Source organism: Theropithecus gelada, chromosome 17 (assembly GCF_003255815.1).
Source record: "Theropithecus gelada isolate Dixy chromosome 17, Tgel_1.0, whole genome shotgun sequence".
NCBI lineage: Eukaryota > Metazoa > Chordata > Mammalia > Primates > Cercopithecidae > Theropithecus > Theropithecus gelada.
In genome coordinates this window covers 23,670,866-23,684,921 of record NC_037685.1, presented here as the reverse complement: position 1 = coordinate 23,684,921, position 14,056 = coordinate 23,670,866, and the positions used below count along the sequence as shown (strand labels likewise).

Here is a 14,056-nt window from a genome sequence, read left to right as displayed (position 1 = left end):
CTAATCAGAAAATCAAGCTTCACAACCTGTAGCGTAGTTTAAAACTCAGCAATTGTAACATCAAAGTGTGCAGCTGTATCAGTGGAATTGGTGGTTGAATCATCAAATGTGCAGTGCAATTAGTTGAGTATGAAAATCCCCCAGTGTTATAATATGGAGATGAATCAGCAAAGCTTCCTGGTGATTGCTCAATACCTGACTACTTCCTCAGTAACTATAGTTCTTGAATAATTTCCTAAATAAATATGGAAATGAAGTTTAATGAAATGAAACAGTGAATATGAAATAGTATTTGATAAATTTGAAAAATTGGTATATCTTGAAAGAAACTGGACAATATTCTTTTACATACGCCCACTTTTATACAGGGCCAACTAGAATTTACTACATGCTATTTTTGTTCTCTTAATGTTGCAGGGGTCATTTAAACATATCCCACCAGAGTTTACTCAATAGGTGAAATTACTTCATCCAGAAGAAATAAGTCATAGGAATACAGTATTTGCATACCTTATCTCAATAGAGTCATCTAGGCAGTTGAATCACCTGAGGTCAGGAGTTCGAGACCAGCCTGACCACTATGGAGAAACTCCGTCTCTACTAAAAATACAAAAAAATTAGTCAGGGTTGGTGGTGCATGCCTGTAATCCCAGGAGGCTGAGGCAGGAGAATCGCTTGAATCCAGGAGGTGGAGGTTATGGTGAGCCAAGATCACACCATTGCACTCCAGCTTGGGCAACAAGGGTGAAACTCCATCTCAAACTCACCTTTTCCATGGTGAAGAACTAACCGTTTACTTGTTAATGAGATTCAAAACAAAATTTCTGGAAATTGAAATTCCTGTATATAGAAAGTTTCGTAAGTGTGGAAGAATGGAAGAATACAGTATTACTTCTAAAATTTCAGACAGGAAATGGAGAGGAGCTACATTTGCGGATATGTGGAAATTGGAAAGTTCTATGTTATGTACAGTGTTTTCTTTCACTTCAAAAATGTATGATTGAAAGTTCAAGTTCAGTGCTTTAAAAAACATTTCCCAAAATATTTAAACTTCAGTGAGATTGTTTAGCTATCAGATGTCAGTATTCTGTCAGCTGGCATTCCATGTCCTGAGTAAAATTTGTGAAAATATTTTAATATGACTATGTTACAGATAACTTACTTTTCATTGTTCTTTCTTTCTCTCTTTGGAAAAACAATTGCTTTTTGAAATAATTAAGCCTTCAATTTTTTTTCAACAAACTGTATTTTATTTTATTTATTTTTATTTGTATTTTTTGAGACAGAGTCTTGCCCTGTTGCCCAAAGGCGCTATCTGGGCTCACTGCAACCTCTACCTCCCAGGTTCAAACTATTCTCCTGCCTCAGCCTCCCTCAACAAACTGTATTTAAAAAATACATACAAAGAGTGAAAATGTGGTGTCAAAGGATTTTCAGTTCTTCTCTCCAAACCTCTAGGCTGAGGGCAAAAAATTCAAGTGACTATGAGGTTCGGGGAGGTCACTGAGGAATGAGATTGGAAGACAAAAAAGGAACTAAGAGGTCTCTGAAAAAGGGTAACACATTTTCCAAAGAGGCAAACGACTCCTACTCCAGCTAAATGCTGCCATTCAACCTGATAGAATGTGCAACTATTTTGAGGAGATATCAGATTTTTTTAACTTTAAAATCCTTAATTTTAAAGAAGTTGGCTACTTTTTTTAAAAAATATAACTGTACCTTTCAAATACAATACATCTGCTTTCTGTCAGCTTGGAAACTTTTATGTAAATGGAACTCTATTACAGAGGTCATCTTCTATCGACACAGTTAAAAGGAAAGGAGTGTTGACTATTGTGTAAAGCAGTTCCCTTAATAAGAAGTCAATTCTGTTAGAAGCTATATGTATATATGTATTTAAATCAAAGACAAGCAATTATAAGGCAGAAAGGACAAAAGATCATTCAATGCATTGTTTTATTTTAAATGGGAAAACAGAGACTCAGAAAAGTTCAAATCATTCACACAAAGTCATGCAATTGCTTTTTTTTTTTTTTTTTTTTTTTTTTTTTTTGTATCCCCGGAGGGGGTGCACCGTTCCTCGAGGTACTGCAATACCAGGTCGATGCGTGGAGTGGACGGAGCAAGCTCCTATTCCATCTCCCTGCTCCAAAAATCCATTTAATATATTGTCCTCGGATAGAGGACGTATCAGATATTAAACTGATAAGAACAGATACTACACTTGATCTTAGCCAAAAGGCCGAGAAGCGATGCAATTGCTTTTTAAAAGACCCAGAAAAAAAGATAACTGAAATAAATGAACAAAACACCTACCTCTAGAGAAGTCTCATGGTTTGTGATGTCATATATGATATCGTACTTAATCTTCAAAAAAGTACTGTGATGAAGATAATGTTAGCCACATTCAAATGAATAAACAGCTTCAGGTCAATTTCCCGACATTACACACTATTTTCTATCCCCTACTTACATTGACCATTATTTATTAATAGGCACAACCGATTTGATGTAAATTGTGGAGAGATTTTGTGTATTTCAATCATTAGCTGACAGAGGGCTGCAGTACCCATCTTTGGTTAAATCTGAAGACATGCTACTGCTATTTCCTACTGGGCACAAGAAATCAAATAGCCCTGTAAGCTTTATTCTCTCCAAAGCAAGCCTTAGAATGCATTGCTGCCAAATATCATTTTAGTCAGTTCAGCACATTTTAGCTGGGACACACACCAAGGAACCTGGACGGACAGCAAACACCGGTCGAATGAGCCCACTGGTGCAGAGCCAGCCATCTTTCCGGTCTTCAGGAATTTCTCACTGATAATAGAGGAAGTGCTGAAGTAAGCTGTCCTTTAGCAGAAAACATGGGATCCAAATCCCCCAGACTAAATGCAGCCAAGCTATCATGGGTGTTAACATTTATTTTAGTACTTATGCCTATTGTTCAAGTTATGTAGATACCAGGTGGAACTAAATTAAATGTAATAAAAGTAGCAATAAATTGTATTTATCAAACACAGATTTGTGACATACTTAGAGTGAAGAGTTAGTAATAGAATATGCCAGCAGTATCCAATATGCTAAAAATTAATTTTGACACATTTTAATAAATAAATTTAAGAAAAAAATTATCTAAACTTGGCCATCCTGTTTACTTTATCATATTTCATTATTTATTCCTTTTCTTAGATACAATTATTTAATGTTTTATTTATTTGAATACAAGTAAATAGCTTCCCTTTTCATACTAGAATCTAAGTGAAATGAAGGTGAAGGTCTTGTCTTATTTGTTGATTGTAAAGTTTGGCAATGAGTTTAAAAACAAATAATTAATTAATTAATTGATGTAAAATATTAATTACAGAGGAGAAAAAAGAATGTTAAGCACTCTTAATGAGAAAAGGTTTAGATAGTGAGGAATACAGCAAAATTTATAGGAATTAAATTTAACCAGAGAGAGAAAATAATATTTAGAATTTTCAATGAATTCAAAAAATTTAAAATATAACACACAGGAACAATACAGGAAACTAAAAGTAAAGGAAAAATAGGCTAACTTGCTATGAAATTAATTTAATTAAACCTTAAGTGGCTAGGAACGATGAGATAGAAGAGAGGGGAAATACTCTCTTTAGGCATTATTGGTTATCTTAGTTTGATAGTCTAAGTGAGAGAAAATCCTAATGTTTCTCTTTAAGACCAGTAAATATATGTATGTACAACCTGGATTTTAATCTCTCTTTTTTCAAGTCTTGAAAGGTATATATGTGTTGCCAATTATTTTATTTTAACACCTACTTTGTGAAAATCTTAGCGTGGATTATAATTAGATGATGGTTCCTGTTCAAGATCTATATACTTCACTTCCAAAACTCTTTACCAAGTGAAATGTACAATTTATCTATTTCTTCTTCAATGTCCTCCAGCTTAGTTTTGCTCACATTCTTTGTTACTAGAAGTTTGTACACTTTTACCAATATCTCCCCATTTCCCTTACTGCACCCTGACACCTTCAGCTCCTGACAACTATTCTTCTACTCTTTGCTTCTAAGACTTTGGTATTTTTCAGATTTCACTTATAAGTTAGACCATACAGTATGTATCCTTCTGTTAACTGACTTATTTTACTCAGTGCAAAGTCCTCCAGGTTGATTAATGTCACAAATGGCAGAATTTCCCTATTTTTTATGACAGAAAGTATTTCATTTTCTTTATACATTCTTCTAGATGTACACTTATGTTGTTTTCATATATTGACATTTGTAAATAATGCCACAATAAACATGGGAATGCAAATTTTTTTTCAAAATAGTGATCTTATTTCCTCTGTATATATACCCAGTAGTTGGACTACTGGATCATTTGGTAGTTCTTTATTTAATTTTTTTGAAGAACCTCCATAATGCTTTTCCATAATGGCTGTGCCAATTTACATTCTCACCAACAGTTTCAGAGCTCCCTTTCTTTGTACATTCTTTCCAACGCTTCTTTTTTTCTATTTGATAATAGTCAAAGACAGATGAGGTGATATCTTATTGTGGTTTTTATTTGTTTTTCCCTGGTGATTAGTGATGCTGAACACCTTATATTCCTGTTGGCCATTTGCATTTCCTTTTTGGAAAAATGTCTATTTTTTCTCTAAGAATTGGAACAAGAAAAGACTCATACTCTCATCACTTCTATTTAACAAGGTAGTGGAAATTCTAGCCAGAGCAATTAGGCAAGAAAAAGTAATAAAGACATCTGAATCAGAGAGAGAAGAAGTTACACTGTTTCTGTCTGCAGATGACACAGTCTTATATAAAGAAACCCTAACCACTCAACCAAAAAAAAATCTTAAAGCCAATACATGAATTCAGTAAAGCTGCCAGATACAAAATCAACATACAAAATCAGTTGCATTTTCATACACTAACAACAAAAAATCTGAACAGAAATTAAAAATTTCAGTTACAATCGGATTAAAAAATACTTAGGAATAAATTCAATGAAGGTTGTGAAAAATCTGTACAGTAAAAACTACAAGATATGGATAAAAGAAATTGAAGATGACACAAGTACATAAAAAGATACTTTAAAAAAATTATCGATTGGGAGTATCAATATTGTTTAAATGTTCATACTACACAAAGTTAACTACAGGCTCAATGCAGACCCAATAAAAAATCCAATGGCATATTTTACACAAGTAGAAAAAAATCATAAAATTCACTTAGAAAACTGGCATAACCAAAAAAAAAAATTGAGCCTGAAGAACAATGGTAAAGATATTATACTCCCTTATATCAAATCACATAACAGCACTACAGTAATCAAAACAGTATGTTCCTGGCATAAAAACAGACATGCAGAACAATATAACCTAATAATGAGTTCAGAAATAAACCCAGGTATATACAGTCAACTGATCTTTGACAAGGGCACCAATACACAATGTGGCAAGCAAGAATAGTCTCTTGAATAAAAAGTGATGGGAAAACTAGATAATCACATGCAAAAGGATGAAATTGGACACTTGTCTTATACTATACATAAAAACTAGCAGGAAATGGATTAAAGACTTAAATGTAAGACCTGAACCTAGAGAAAATAGAAAAAAATCCCTGGTATTAGTTTTTCAGTATAATATGATGTTTTCACTATAATATCAAACATACAGGAGACAAAAGTGAAAACAAATGAGTAGTACTGCATCAAACTAAAAAGTTTCTGTAAACAAAGAAAACCATCAACAAAATGAAAAGGCAATCTACAGAATGGTAGAAAATATTTGCAAATCATATATCTGATAAAGGGTTAATTTCCAAAATATATAAGGAATTCACATTATTCAATAGCAAAAATAAATACATAAATATGTTAAGTGAAAAATAGGCAAAAATATGAATAAGTATTGTTTTTAGATCCAATTCCTCTATCTAGCAATCTAGTAATGATTTGGTGTCTGAACATATTTGTCTTCATCATCTCTCCCTCAAGCCTTCTCCATTTAATCAATATTTTTTCATCCTTTTGTAGAGTAAAATCTTTTTAATCAAAAAAGTCATTTGGCTTAAGGCAGGAGACCAGGTAGAGGCAGAACTCTTGTGACCTCTGTTTCTTAGAGAACCTGATACCAAATCATTTAAACCAATTCAGATTCACTGTCTCCTTTGTATAGACATGCCTATAAGGAAAGGTAAAAACAATATTCTATCTGGCAGCTTTTTATTGATTCAGGAGTTATACAAGTGATCATATATAGAGAAAATTGGTATTTATTTAATATAGGTTGTTGATCATTGTTAGCTTTGGTGGCCATGAAAGTCTACCCTTAGACTTCTATCTTCAGAGACTGTGATGCTGCTGTTGCCCTCTGAATTCCATCTCTATGTTTCACCAGTAAAATGCTTCTCATGGGCTGCTTCTAGCCAATGCTTCAATATAGCAGTGATAGTAAATCTGGCCCATTCCTAGGTGATGAGTAATCAATCCCTCTGATGGGCAAGTGTGGCTCAAGGAATCCACATGAACCTTGGCGAACTGTTAGAATCACACTGCAGTCTAAGATTCTCCTACTTCATCTTCTTTCCCTTCCTCCCTTAGAAAGGTTAGGCCTGTGCAGTGGTCTTGACATATCTCCCAGCTGTCCTGGCATCATGCACTTCACTTCACAAGCTTTTCTTTATATATATATATATATAAAATATGGAGTCTCACTGTGTTGCCAGTGGTGCCAATGCAACCTCTGCCTCCTGGATTCAAGCGATTCTCCTGCCTCAGCCTCCTGAGTAGCTGAGATTACAGGGATGTGCCACCACTCCCAGTTAATTTTTTTGTATTTTTTTTTTTTTTTAGTAGAGATAGGATATCAGCATGTTGTTCAGGATGGTCTCGTTCTCCTGACTTCGTGATCCACCCACCTCGACCTCCCAGAGTGCTGGGATTACCGGCATGAGCCACCGTGCCCAGACAGCCTTTCTCCTAATATTTTTAATATCTAATCCCAACTTAACATCTGCTTTTTAGGAGACCTGGACTAGCCCACTGGGCTTAGCCTCTCCTTGTTGTCAACATCAACAACAACTTAGATAGCAAGCCAATAAAACAAGAAAAAATCATAGAATTTTTCATATATGAAAAGTGCTTTGCAGATACCTGGTTAAACACTATGGATACAGGGATTTACTTTTACTCTCTACTGGAATTCAGTGATAGTGGCAATTGAATTGAAGACATAAATAATCATGTAAAACTACAGAGTAAGTGATAAGGTAACAGCAGATCAGAGATGTCAACAAACATTTTGAAATTATATAGCAGGTAGGGAGTGGTAAATTAATTAACAGAGTGAGGAAATCAGAGCGAAATGAAACTTCAGAAGAGATGCCAAGGAAAAGCAGCCTCTGTCCTTCAAGTGTCCATCTATATAGGGAGTTAATAATGGTACCTATTTTTAATGTTAATTTGAGAAGAAAATGAGCTAATATATATCAATCAATCACTTAGAATGTCTAGCTCATTCTATAGTCAATAAATATTAAGTAAATAGTCAATAAATATTAAGTGTTATTAAATTATTATCTGAACTATTATCATTCTATCCAATTAAAAATATTCTAATTTATCTGCCAGAATAACTAGCACTTTGGTAAAATACAGAAAGTCTCAAAAATGATGAGAACACTGGTATGTCTCCAAATAATCTGCGGGACCTGCTATAAGTACAGAATCTTTGGTTTTAACCAGACCTGCTAAATCAGAGTCTCTGGGGTTTGAGTTTTAGAATTTGCATTTTAACAAACTCCCTGAGGTTATCTTTGCATTTTGAATTATAAGAACTACTTCATCACGGAAACATTTTAAGCTGGTTAACATGTAACGTGAGTCATGTCATTATTTGGTTCCTAAAATGTCTAACCTTAACTCCCACATTGCCGACCTGTCTTACTGATTTTATACCAATAGCACTCTACAGCCTTTGTATTCTCCAAGCAAATGTCAATTCCTTCCTGTTGTTGAACATATTTTTTGTTGTTGTTGTTGTTGTTTGTTATTGTTGTTGTTATTCTTCTGCTCAGGCTGCTTTACCCTCTAATACTCTTAAAAATTTAACTTTTATGTTTCACAATCTGCTTCAGGTATTATTCCTTTGAGAAAGCTAGTCCAGTGTCTGATAAACCCTGACAGAATTGATCATTCATGGTCCTCTCTCATGCTAGGTATGATAGCTGCCTGGGGCTCTCACAGTGTATTATAATTTGTTTCTATCTCCCCTCCTGGACTTTGCATGCCTTAAGTTCAGGGCCTATATGATATCTTTCTCTTTAATACAAATCCCTAACAGGCTGAGACTTTAGTACAGTTGTTATAGAAATTTGATGAATGATTTCCTATAAATGGAATGTACTTGTATACTCACACAGTATTTTTCTTTTCTTTCATTTTTTTTTTCAATTATCTCTGAAACACAATTTTGCTCATGGAGTACTCTTCATGATATATTCCCAATAGATAGAAGGAACCTATGTTGAAGAAGATATTGAGTTTTACTCATTAATTCACTGGTGTTAACAAGTACTGGGTTCAAATTAGAGATAAAGTGTTAATATGGAGAAGCAAAGCAAACTATGGTATTTATGTTTTCTCTTTAAGAGTAAAGTTGCTTAAGATGGTTCTAAACTAAGCTTTAATTTTAAATATGTTTCTTACTTTTTAAAAAAATTAAATTTAAAAGGGAAAGTAAAGTGTTCCTTTATTAATCTATCCTCTTAAACTCTTATACAAAGTACTTCCAAGTTCTCTTTACAGAGAAAATATGCTAATGTCTCAGTTTAAGCACCAGATAGCACCTGCTTTAAGAATTTGGGAGGCACTAATTGACCTGAAAACAGCCCAACATGAGCAGCAGGCATGGTGTTATGTTTGCTTCAAAATCTAAGTCTCATTGTCAACACTTACCTAATGTAAATATAAGAAAAAACAAATCGAACAGTACTGTTGCTTGTGCGTGCTAAAGCCATATCTCATTGAGCCAAATTCTCCCCAGGGTATGTCATTCCTTGGAACCCAGATAAGCATCTAGTGAGATGAATTAACACTGTGAAGTCACTAGGGTATCATCAAGACTTTTCTGTTGATGATACTATGTCTTTGGTGCTGGGGAAAATCTGGCTTATCTTGTTAGTAGCAGAAATAATGTAATTTAAGTGAACTGCCAGGATAATTAGAGCAGGTGAACAGTAGACAGAAATAATGCCCTAAAGAGACAAAAGAAAATGCTTAGATTCTTTTTCACTTTATTTCAGTGCTACTAAACGCTATTGGTATCTGTTTGCTTCTGTGTCTCTGTCAATGCTGAGTAGCAAATTAGGCATTTGGGGAGACATTAACTCTTCCAAGCCACTTGGAGACTATTTAGTGCATTTCTGAGCAGTGCTAATTGACAGAATTGTAAATGAAAACATAAGAAAAATGTGATATTTATCTTTACTGAATTAGGAATTTTAGAAAACCACAGGAGAATGACTCATGACTTTTAGAATGAAATACAATTCCAGATTCCTGCCACATTTAATTATGTGATAACCACGAGGCAGTGGCTTCTTACACGGGTATTCAGACTAGGTATGTGCTAAAGTTTTTGTAGACTAGAGAGTTAACTTTCCCAAACCTTAATAGCTCAAATCCATAAGAATAAATTGTTAATAGTATTTGGTTGGTTTTCTAAGGGCATTTAGCTGCAACCTATTTGATTAATGTAATTTTCAATAATTCTTCTGTATAAAATCAACCAAGTGCTTCACAAAGTCTAGCCTATTAGTTACTTCCTGCATATATTTTATGCATTGTGTTCTCGTACATTTTTGCTTATGTCATTGCTCTTAATTGAAATGATCAGTCTCTCTTTCCTAATGAAGATTGGGCTCCACAGTATGTCTTATGTTTAACTCATGGTGACTAGACCAAAAAATTATTTGAACAATGAGAAAATTTTAGAGCAATGAAACTATTCTGTATGATACAGTAAAGGCGGGTGAATTACACTATACATTTGTTAAAATCCATAGAACTATACAGCAGAAAGAATAAACTTTAAAACATGCAAGTTTTAAAAAACTGAAGCTGGAGTATTCTGTAGAAAGTGGCAAAATAATCTATCTTCATTATAGTTATATTAAAATCTTCACTGAAGAAATGAGGGTAAGATATTCATCTAAGTAACCTTGGAAATGAGTGGAGTTTATGAAATTAAAGGCCTGTAGAATTTTACATAAGTACTGTACTATATATATAGTTGATAAAGTTATTTTCATTGGGGGTGTGGTTCAACAATTCTGGTATCACTGACACTGGACATCTTTACTAGAAATGAACCATTAAATAAATGGATTGAAGATGGTGTGAATAATTATTCTCACTGATGGAGTGGGCGATTTCATGGAATCCAAGAGGAAAGGCAAGATACATTGGTTGGAGAACATATTTAGGTCAGCATACCAAAGGTTAAATATAGAAATATTTATAAATATGGATATACTTATACATACACAGACTAGTATGCACAAACACATTCCCTTGCTCTATCTAGTGAAAGGGCATAGAAACAGTAGCAGTAGCGTCTTCAGACCTCACTTCTAATTCTAGTTCTTTTGCTATTTCTACCACATCTGTAGTTAAATCCACCACTGAAATCTTGAGCCCCTCAAAGTCATCAATGAAGTTAAAATCCACTTCATCCAAACTCTTATTTGGATTGATATTTTGACCTCCTCCTGTATGTCAAGAATTTTCTCAATGGCATCTATAATGGTAAATCTTTTCTAGGAAACCTTCAGTTTACTTTGACCAAATCTATCAGAGGAATCACTACCTATGCCAGCTATAGCCTTTAAAAAAAAAAAAAAAAAAAAAAAGGTATTTTCTAAGTAATAATACTAGAAAGTTGAAATGACTCCTTGACCATAGGCTGAAGAATGGATGCTGTTTTAGCAGGCATGGAACAACATAAATCTCCTTGTACATCTTGTACATCTATATCAGAGTTCTTGGGGGACCAGGTGCATTGTCAATGAGCAGTAATATTTTGAAAGGAATTATTTTTTCTGAGCAGTAGATCTCCACAGTGAGCTTAAAATGTTTAGTAAACCATATTGTAGAAAGGTGTGTTGTCTTGCAGGCTTTTTTGTTTCATTTATAGAGCACAGACAGCTTTAACTCTTAAGGGCCATAGTGTTTTCAAGGAAATGAGCATTGACTACAAGTTAAACTCAACAACTGCATTTCTCCAAACAAGAGTGTCAGCCTGTCCTTTGATGCTCTGAAGACAGGCTTTGACTTATCTCTAGCTGTACAATAGCATAGTTTCCAAATAAGGCTGCTTTGTTCACATTAAAAATCTATCGTTGAGTGGAGCCACCTAATCAATGATAAAGTTAGTTCTTCTAGATAAAGAACTATGACTTCTACGTCAGCACTTGCTGCTTGACCTTGCACTTTTATGTTATGGAGATGGCTTCTTTCCTTAAACCTTGTGAACTAACTTATGTTAGCTTCAAAAAATTATGATGATGATGATTATTATTTTTTGAGATGGAGTTTTGCTCTTGTTACCAAGTGCAATGGTGCAATCTCGGCTCACTGCAACCCCTGCCTCCCAGGTTCAAGCGGTTCTCCTGCCTCAGGCACCCAAGTAGCTGGGATTACAGGCACCCACCACCATGCTCAGTTAATTTTTTGTATTTTTAGTAGAGATGGGGTTTCACTATGTTGGCCAGGCTGGTCTTGAACTCCTGACCTCAGGTGATCCGCCCGCCTTGGCCTCCCAGAATGCTGGGATTACAGGCATGAGCTACCGTACCTGGCCCAGCTTCAAAATTTTATTTTGCAGCTTCCTCACCTCTCTCAGTCTTCGTAGAATTGAAGAGTTAAAAGCTTGTTCTGTTTTAAGGTTTTGCTTAAGGGAATGTTGTGGCTGGTTTGATCTTCCATCTAGACCACTAAAACATTCTTCATATTATCAACAAGGTTGTTTCACTTGTTATCATCTTGTGATCAATGGAGTAGCACTTTTAGTTTCCTTTAATAACTTTGTTTTTTGCATTTATAACTTGGCTAACTGGGCAAGTAGCATAGTTTTCAGCTTATCTCAGCTTTCAACATGCCTTTCTCTAATCTTAATCATTTCTAGTTATTGTTTTAAAGAAGTGTGTGACTTTTCATTTGAACACTTAAAATCCATTATAAGGTCACTAATTGGGCTAATTTCTATATAGCTGTGTCTTAGAGAATAGGGTAGCTCAAGGCAAGAAAAAGAGATGGGGAAATGGCTAGTCACTGGAGCAGTAAGAACACACACAGTATTTATTGATTATGTTTGCCATCTTATATAAGCATGGTTCCCGGTGCCACAAAACAATTACAATAGTAATATCAAGGATCACTGATCACAGATCTCCATAAAAGATATAATGATAATAAATATTTTTCTGAAATAGTTATTAAGTCAATGTATGTATTGTTAATTGTGACTATTTATAAGTTTGATTTCTGATAATTAAATCCTCTTGTTTGCCTCAAACCTCCAATTTGCAAAAAAAACATAGTATCCGTGAAGTGCAATGAAGTGAAGCCGAATAAAACAAGATATGTCTTGTTCACTTGGGAGAACAGATTACTGATGACTACTTTCATAATAATTGTTTTTTCCTTCAGGAAAAATCAGATGGATTTCAAATTGTCTTTTATTAAAAGAAAACATGAAATAGAAAAATTAAAAGTTTTAATCTCAATTAAAATATTTAAAGTGTAATACTCTATGAATTTGCTGGACTGCCATATCAGAATACTACAAATTGGGTGACTTAAACCACAGAATATTTTTTCTTGCAGTTCTGGAAGCTAGAAGTCTACAATCAAAATGGCAAGAGGGTGAGTTTCTACTGAGGCCTCCCTTTGGCTTGAAGATGGCTGCCTTCTCCCTATGTCCTCACATGATCTTTCCTCTGTGTCCACACATCCATGGTGTCTCTTCCTCATCATATTAGAACAGTCATTCTAATTAAGGCCCATCCCAACAGCTTTGTTTTAGGTTAATGATCTCTTTAAAGGCCAAATCAGTCAAATTATAAGGTACTATAGGTCAGGGCTTCAACATAGGAGCTTTGAGGGATATAATTCTGTCCATAACCCTTACATTTTAAGCAAACATTTCAAAGTTAAATAAGAATGATTATCAGAAATCAAACATAAATTTTTGCAATAAACAAATATGTACATTGACTCAAAAATTGTTTCAGAATCTATTTCTATTGAGTTTGATAATAATCTTGGAGAAAAAAATGAAACAAATAAGGTATTAATTTCACCTTCAGTGTGCTTTCTGAATTGGGGAAGAAATGGACATAAAGATGAGTATAATGGTAGGATGTAGGCTGCTTTTAAAAATGACTATGCAAACTCAAGTAATAAAGATTGCAGCTCATAGTATCAGAAGTAATTTGGGAGAGGTAAGAATGTTACAGTTGATTTTTAAATATGATTAAGACACAAAAACTGCATTAAATTTTGTAACCTATTTGTATAACTTATCTTAATTTGTACTGCTTGACATTGTGCAAAGAAATGAAATTAATCTGCAACATTTGAACTTAACTGGGCTGTGTTAAATAATGTACCAGACCAAGAAAGTTAAGTGATTTCTTCATTGGTTCCAGCTATGCTATTAACTGCTATGTAACCTTAAGAGAGTCACTTAACTTCTCTGGGACTTGCTTTCCTCATCTGTAAAATATGGGCATTAAATTAGATGAACTATGAGATTCTGATTACTTCCTTACTGGATGATTACTGTTTATCACCATTGAGAAGTCTGAATAGCCACAGAAATTTTTATTAACTTTTCCCAAATTCTCCTAAGAATAAAGTTTATATAGAAAAATTAATCTCAGAGTCTATTCAATTCCTGATTAATGCAAGTTTGTTTTAAAAAACAGTCATGAAATGAGAAAACAATATTCAAAAATTTAATAAATATTTTAGAGGTAATAGAATGTACGGCAATATAGACAAAAGGAAT

General features: G+C 34.1%; 1 non-coding gene across 1 annotated transcript; it reads right to left on the bottom strand.

Moving 5' to 3' along the window:
• Window positions 1-2,063: 2,063 nt before the first annotated feature.
• On the bottom strand, window positions 2,064-2,254 carry LOC112611208. The gene has a single exon (XR_003116585.1). It is a non-coding gene; the product is annotated as a U2 spliceosomal RNA (small nuclear RNA).
• Window positions 2,255-14,056: the final 11,802 nt, after the last annotated feature.